At 48.3% G+C, this 8,475-nt stretch overlaps 1 non-coding gene across 1 annotated transcript; it reads left to right on the forward strand.

The window, feature by feature from the left end:
* Window positions 1–268: 268 nt before the first annotated feature.
* On the forward strand, window positions 269–398 carry LOC117713218 (small nucleolar RNA SNORA17). The gene has a single exon (XR_004607397.1). It is a non-coding gene; the product is annotated as a small nucleolar RNA SNORA17 (small nucleolar RNA).
* Window positions 399–8,475: the final 8,077 nt, after the last annotated feature.

Genomic DNA, 8,475 nt, shown 5'->3' on the forward strand with positions numbered 1-8,475 from the left:
GCGTTGAAGGACAGGCAGGCTTACTAGGTCTCTTAGGATTTCCTAAGCTGAAGTTCCCCTGTGAAAAGTGGACCATTCATCTTAGCCCTCAGCCATTCCAAGGCACACAGGAGAATTGAGAGCAAGAGTGACGAGCCTGAATGTGACGCACACCTACCCGCTGGCCAGTGAGCAACAAAGTCCACTGCTCTGGGACTGCGGACTTATACACTATGAAAGTCAGTGGGGCAGTTCTCCAGGAAGATCTGCCTTCAGATCCAGCTACACTCCTGCCCCTAGAGACATTGCAGATATGACTGCTATGTGACATGTACATTAGTAGGTGGCAGAAAGGAGAGAGGCTGTCTATAGAGGCTGTTCTGACCTATGGACATCTGAATGATTGGTAGCCTAACATTCCCTGAAAAAAAAGTGAGCCTGAGACCACCACCAGTCTGGTGCCAGATGGCCTGGACAGGAAGCTAGCCTGAGATGGCCACCACTCCAGTGCCAGCCCTGGACAGGCTCCCAGGACAGGAAGTAAGCCAGAGACTAAAAGAACCCCACTTAGGACCATGGGCCCCAGGCAGGAGTGAGGCCAAGACAGATGGTCACTCGAGTGGGCCAGTAGAGGAGTGAGTCTGAAATGACCACCAGACCAGCACCATGGGGCACAGACAGGGAGCTTGCCTGAAATGAACACCAGTCTGGTGTAACCCTGGTCTCCGGAGTGAGGGAGGAGGCAGGCCATGCTGAAGGTGACCCCTGCCTGACACTATAATGCATGAGCGGGAGGGACATAGCACTCCTGAAATTACCCCAGACACTCAGAGACCCCAGGGGCCACTAACAGGAGCAAGTAAGTGGTGGAGAAATGGAGAAGAAAGAGAAACAGAAGGATGTGGGCACAATGAAGAGAGGCAGAATTGGAGACTCGAAGGTAGTGAGGAACAGTCTGTTAAGTAGCTAGTGATACCACCTGGGACCATGGTGGGGTCCTGGCCTGTGTTGACACTGGAGGCCACATCTGGGTCTGTGGCCCTGCAGCAGCAGAGGTCTGTTACCACCAGAGGCCAGGCAGATATGCCTGGTCTGGGGTGCCACTGGGGACGTGTTGATGTCCGAGGGCTGTGCAGAACTGGCTCCATCCCTCACCCAGGCATTGTGGGAGAGCTCGCCCTAGACCCATGAGAGCGGAAGAGTAGCATAGCCAGTCACAGTAATCGGGAGATCAGGCCCCACACATTGTTGGAGTTGTGGGTTAGCCAGCCCCAAGGATGCATGCATGGGAGAGCTGGCTCTACCACTCATCTCCCTGTGGTAGCATGGATGAGAGAGAGATACCCCTTCCCCCTCAACCCTCATCACCTGTGGTAGGCAGGAGACCTGGTCCTGTGAGTCATAAGAGTGGCCCTGCTCTTTACCAGCTGAAGCACTTGGAAGAGCAGGCCCTGTATCTCACCTGGGTAACACAATAGAGCTGGCCCTAGATGTGGGGATTGTCGGGGAGCTGGTCTGGAGGTCATGAGTGTGGGACAGCCGGCCCAGTTTCCTGTCTGCTGTGTGGTGTGTTGGCAAGGGAGAGATCCCCTCTCCTCTCTTTTGCCCTTGCCACCAGAGGTGGGCAGGAGAGCTGGCCCAGATGGGGTCAGGAGTATAGGAGAGCTGTCCCGGCTTTTTGCACACTGTGGCACTCAGGGAAGCAGGCCGTGTGCCTTATTTGGGCAGCACAGTGAAACTGACCCTGATGGTAGGGGAGCTGGCCCTGAGGATGTGAGTGTGGGAGAGCTGGTCCTGCCTCTTGTCTACCATGTCGCAGTGTCCTTCACCCTGGCCCCTTGCCACTTAGGGCATGTGGGAGAGCTGGCACTGGGGTCATGAGACAGGAGAGCTGATCCTGCTCCTCACCTGCTGCAGCACTCGAAAGAACAGACCCTGTACCTTGCCTGGGCAGCATAGTAGAGCAGGCCCTGGATGTGGAATTACAGGTAAGCCAGCCCCAAGGGCATGAACTAAGGAGAGCTGGCTCTGCCTCTTGTCCACTGGGCAGCTGTGCAGTTGAGAGAGACACCCTCCTCCACTCCCTCATCCAGATGGGAAAGCTGGCCCCAGGGTCATGAGAGTGGGAGACCTGGTCATGTCCCTCACTGGCTGCAGCATGCAGGAGAGTAGGCCCTGCATCTCGCCTGCTCAGCAGTATGGAGCTAGCCCTGGTTGCAGGGGTTGCAGGTAAGCCAGCCCTAAAGGCATGAGAGCATGAGAGCCAGCAGGCTGACCATCTGTAATACCTGTCAAGCCCGAACCCAGGGCTTTCAGTTGGTCCACCACAACATCCACCCCATCAATGAATTACTAGAATTCGTGAAGGGGCTGGTCCTACAGATCCAAAACTACAGTATCTCCATGACACAGGGCAACAACCGGATGTCTGAGGAGTCCCAGTGAGGTTCCAGTATCTATAGAGTAGCAGGAGCCAGAGGCCTCATACCACATCAATGAGTCACTAAATGTCTGCAAGCAAAGAAGTGTGAACAAAAGGAAATACTGTGGGACACACTGTGACACACTACAGCTTCTGTTCCACAACAAGGTTTTTCTCTCTCTGTTGGGGAAAGGTTTCATGGGTGGAAGGTGGGTACAAAGGGAGGGGGAGATGAGTGGGATTGGGGTACACAATGTGAAGTTCACAAAGAATCAATAAAAGGTTGAAAAATCTTTTTTTTTTTAAATCCAGCTACACCACTGTGATGGTTTGTATATGCTTGGCCCAGGGAGTGGCACTATTTGTAGATGTGGCCCTGTTGGAGTAGGTGTGTCACTGCAGGTGTGGGCTATAAGACCCTCATCCTAGCTGCCTGGAAGTCAGTATTCTGCTAGCAGCCTCCAGATGAAGATGTAGAACTCTCAGCTTCTCCTGCACCATGCCTGCTTGGATGCTGCCATGTTCTCACCTTGATGATAATGAACTGAACCTCTGAACCTCTAAGCCAGCCCCAATTAAATGTTGTTCTTATAAGAGTTGCCTTGGTCATGGTATCTGTTCTCAGTAGCAAAACCCTAACTAAGATAACCATTCTTGGGCATAAACTCAAAGAACACTTCATCCTATCCCAGACACTTGTTCAACCATATCCATTGCTGCTCTATTCATAATAGCCAGAAATTGTTAACAACTTAGTTGTTCCTCAAAAGATGAATGGATTTAAAAAAAAAATGTGGTTCATTTATACAATGGGCTATTATTCAACTGTTAAAATAAATATTTGCAGAGAAATAGATGGAAATAGGAGTTAGTTCCAGACCCAGAAAGAGAATGATGCGTATTCACTTATATGTGGATGTTAGTTCTTAAGTCAATGATAACCAAGTTACGATCCATAGAACCACAGAGTAGAGTAAGGTATTAAGGAGGGACAGATAGGTCTTCCTAAGAATGAAAAATAGACAGTCATGGAAGGGTGGATGTGGGAACACTGGAACAGGAGGATCAAATGGGGAGACAAGAGTGGAGAGGAGGGAAAGAATGTTAATACAGTAGAAGCTTTATAAAACACATATATGAAGGGGGCCTAAATGAAGTCATCAAATACTGAGGAGACAGAGCCCCAACTGGACATCTCTTGTTACTAAACAAAGCTTCCAGTCCTGTAACTGGGTTACACCTAATTAAATTGTTGGCCAAAGGGGTCCCATGGGATCTCCCAAACAACCCAAGCTGTTGCCAAGACTATAGATTGCCCTCCATAATATCTATTCAACTCAACATGGAGATGTGGAGCTGGTCCCTACATAGAGTCTTCACCTTTACATGCTAACATCTATTGTGGGGTGGTGGCTGTGAAAGGTAGCCTAGTTCCCAGTTGAGCTAAGGTTCAAAACCCCAGAGACCCTGAAGGGATGACAGATGTTTTGCTTGTTCCTGGGCACCAGGCCCCTGTCACATAGCTACAGCCCCCCCCCCCCACAGCCTCCCGTAGAGAGGTCTGTGGCCATCAGTCAGTAGGTTTAGCACCCCAAGTCCTCTCACATGTAGATAAGGTATCTCTAAGCTCTTAGACCAAGCCAATAGGAAGTACCTGCTGTCAGATCCTGACCCACCCCAAAACTGTATATAAGAATCCTATCCAGAAGGAATAAAAGTGTGTGAGAATTACTCCGTCGTCTGAGAGCTTCTGATATAAGAACTGTAACACCACCACTTGGGGAAGAGATCTGCTCTCCCCCCCCAACCCCCCCCCCCCAAAAAAAAAACCCAGAAACTCCCCTGAACTCCTCACTCCTCACTGATTAGCCAGCCTCCACCATCTCAGCCCAGAGTGATCTGACCAGTGCAGCATCTTGGAGCAACTGAAGCAGCAGCAGGCAGCTGCAGCAGCGGAGGCAAAGGAGGTAATTCCCCCTCCCTGCTCACATTCTCTCCCCTTTGCCTGAACCCTCACACCCTGGCCAGGCCAGAGATCTTTGTGGAAAGCCTCCAATACCCAAGCCCACAATCTATGGTACAAGAAACTACCCTGCATGCCACCAAACGAGAAACATAAGCACCAACCCAGTCACAAACCCTTTAATCTATAATGATACCCTGCTTGCAAGATATACACACTAATGTAATGGTGGCACAAAACTTGTGGGAGTAACCAACAAAAAGCTGATCTGACTTAAGGTTCAACTTCACCAAATAGAACCCATACACAACACTGCTTGGGTGACCAAGAACCTGATGATAGCCCAGAGACCTAGGATAAAACCAAACACTACTGTTCTAAATGAACAAACAACAACAGAACCACAACAATAAATGACTCCTAATCACATTCTACTGTCCTCATAGACCAGTGTTTTGTTTAACCATCATCAGAGAAGCTTCTTCCTGTATCAGATAGGAACAAATACAGAGACCCACTGCCAGACATTAGGCAGAGAATGAGAGATCTTGGAACACTCAGCTGTAAAAGGGATGCCTCCACTTAATCTCTCCCCTCAGGGCTCAAGGAATTGTGCAGAACGGAAGAGGAAACAGAAAGAATGTCAGAGCCAAAGGGGACGAGGACACCAAGAAAACAAGGCCTTCTAAATCAAGAGGACCAATGCACATATGAACCCAAAGACATATGAATTCACAGAGATCGAGGCAGCAAGCCCAGGGCCTGCACAGGACTGCACCAGATGGGGTCCCTAAAAGAAGGAGTGGACACATGCCCTCATGCCTAGCCCAGAAGCTATCTCTAATTGATAACCACTTACAAATGAAATTTCAGTTTTCTCCAAGTGAGTCTTACTGAGGAAACAAACTTCATAGGTTGCAACACCCAGCAATCGTTGGCACAGAAAACGAATTCGTCAACTTCACTGCAGGTTCTTTGTCTCATAATGTCATGTCAGGACTGTGTGTTTTAAATTTTATCTTATTTTTATTATATATATGTATTCTCTCTTTTTACCCAACAAGTTCTCTCAGTATATATTATGGAGATATATATTTCAGTGTATATTTCTAGCTTAGTGTTTTAATGCGACTCCTGAGTGTGAGAGCAAGCGTCTGTATCTGTTTCAGGTACCTTTCCTTGGACTCATTTTCCTTTTGGTTGGTTGTTTTTGCCCCGTTCCTGTTGATTTTGTGTTTGATCTGATTGTATTTTAGTATTATCCCTTAGAAGCCAGTTTGTTTTATAATGAAGGACAGAGAAGGGGTAAATCTGGATGGAATGAGAGGTAGAGAGAAGTAAAGGGGGGGATAGTCAGGATATATTATGTAGTGGGGAAAAGATCCATTTTCAATAAAACCAAACCAAACCACACAACGCAACAACAAAGAAGTAGCCAAGCCTCCTGTGTGCAGGAATTTTTACTGTCAAGGGCCCCAGGGATTAGACAGGCCTCTAGTAAACGTGAAGCATTCTTTCTTAGAGTCCTTCATCCAGTTAAAGCTGGATTTTTGGGGTTTGTTGCAGGATGACCCAGTATGAAGCAGAATTAGTGTTTACGAGAGGAGAGTTTAAATGTCAATCTTAAGCACAAAGATTAATTACAACAAGAGGGGTTTGGGAAAGAGTAAGACCCACACAAGCGTGGGTATCAGCTCCTCAAGGACACCCAGGATTCACTGTCTTTACAACAGCCACACACAAGATTTTTGGTGATTTTTTTTTTAAACTTATTATCTTTGGGGAGTTGCTTGAGGAGTTTAAATGAGAGATTAGCATAGTTTCTGCGCTGTGTGGGCGGGGCTACGGGTGGGCGGGGCTTCAGCTGAGCACACTGTAGAGAGCACCTGGATGCTGGAGGTTAGGATACCTTCCTTCACTGTAAGCCAAAGTTAAATGATCTTATTTGTGCGAGTTCTAGAAAATAACCAGGAGAAGGGTGAGGTCATAGCCATCACACCAGGTGTAAGCCTGGTTTCCTGTTATTTTAGCATTCTTAAAATAAACACCGTCTCTGTGTCAGCAGTCTTCCCAGTGCTCGCTAGTTGTGCTGGAATGATTGGTTCTCAGCTGTGGAAGGAAGGGCTCCATTTTCTTTCCACGTTCCCACAGTGTTCTGCCTATTCACCTACCTCTGTATTACTTGTGTAAGCTTTGGGTCCCGACACCGATATTCATGATTCATATTCCCGTGAACTCTCCCCCAAATCACCCCGGCTTCCCCCACTTACACCTCCAGCCCTGGGTCTCAGTCAGACCATCGCCCCATTGATCTAGGATAGGGAAGGAAGTGGCTTTTCGTTTTGTTTGGTTAGGTTCCTCCCCCCCCCCGCCCCCGCCCGCCCCCCGCCCCCCCCCCCCGATCTTTTTCAGAGAGTGGGCAGTGCTCTGGGTTTCTGCATGGGGGAGGACAGATAAGAACAGGGAGGGAATGTGGGAAAGCAACCAAGGAATCGTACTTAGGGAGACAGTGACAAGCAACACAGCCCAGCACCCTCAACTTTCTAGGTCTGTAGCCCAGGAAACTTCCAGCCAGGTGTGGTGTTAGCTTGTTCCTCACACCCCTATCCCTGGAGGTCCACACCTCCTCTTACACTGCTATCTCCAGGGGACCCCACCTCTCTGCCCTCCAGGTTCCCACAGGTCACGAGGATACAGCTCTTGCCATCCCTTATTCCACACCATTTTAAGCAGCCAAGGCCTTTTCCCTTTCTTTCTGTGGCATTTCACCGTGGGTTGAGAACGTTTTGTTCTGTTTTGCTCCGCAGGGATGTCCACTTGCATTCTGAGTCCTCACACCCGACCATTGTATTTCTACAAGACCACTCACCCCCGCTGTCTCCCATATAGAATCTCATTGAAGAGACCTGGGTCTGAGAGACATTTGAAAGACTTAACTATATAAATGTACTAAGCCCTCCTGCCCTGCCCAACAGAACCCCAACTATTAAGAAAGAAAAGGATGATCCCACGTAGCACAACTGATAAACTCCTGAAGTCTTAATTTTCCAAAAGATCGGAGTTATTTCAATTTTCACCTGACGGTAAATAGACACTTGGGTTGACTTCCTGTTCTCTCCTTAGGGAGAAAGGAGAGAACATGAGAGGAAGCTGCAAAGATTCCAAGAAGGGAAAAATGAAGAGATCTCAGCATTGAGTACAAATGCCGAACATCACAGGCTCTGCTGCACACTGGATTCGGCTGCTAGGAACTATCGCCTCACCTGCAGCATCAGAAGGTGAGCCTTGTGACTTCTGTCCTCATCCTGTGAAATAAAATTTATGAAGCCAAATAAGTGGTCCTTGACCACTGGATGCTGCTCAGTACAGCAGGAATCACTTCTCCTGCCTAGGACTGTGGATAGCCAGGGGGACTTTGGCCACTTCATGATCTGGAAGCATTAAGGAAGAATTTAGTACTGATTTGTTAACTCCTGTCACTGACTCTAAAGAATTTTTTAACATCAGACATTCTTAACAGATCTGTGTGTAGGCTCCAAGGATTCAGTGAACTGCAAAGTAAAGCAAGCCATGTAAAAGTTACGTGTAGCAGTTCCTATTACAACTTAAGAGTCTTTCCCTGCATTGTAAGCATGGGAAAATATGCACATATAACAAACAGGTGAGGAAGCATTACATCTGTAATGTTACACTATTAAATAACTAGTAGACATCAAGAATTAGGCTAGATGTGACACCTTTAATCCCAGCACTTGGGAGGCAGAGGCAGAAGAATGGCTGTGAATTTGAGGTCAGTCTGGTCTACATAATGATAGGCCAGCCAGGGTTATATAGTAAGGCAGTCTCTCTCTCTCTCTCTCTCTCTCTCTCTCTCTCTCTCTCTTCCTTCTCCTCCTCCTCCTTCTCTCTCTCTCCTCCTCCTCCTCCTTCTTCTTCTCTCTCTCCTCCTCTTCCTCCTTCTCTCTCTCCTCTTCTTCCTCCTTCTCTCTCTCTCTCTCTCCTCCTCCTCCCTCCTCCTCCTCTTCTTCCTCCTTCTCTCTCTTTCTCTCTCCTCCTCCTCCTCCTCCTCTTCTTCCTCCCTCTCTCTCTTTCTCTCTCCTCCTCCTCCTCA

The sequence above is a fragment of the Arvicanthis niloticus genome, chromosome 7 (genome assembly GCF_011762505.2).
Source record: "Arvicanthis niloticus isolate mArvNil1 chromosome 7, mArvNil1.pat.X, whole genome shotgun sequence".
Taxonomy (NCBI): Eukaryota; Metazoa; Chordata; class Mammalia; order Rodentia; family Muridae; genus Arvicanthis; species Arvicanthis niloticus.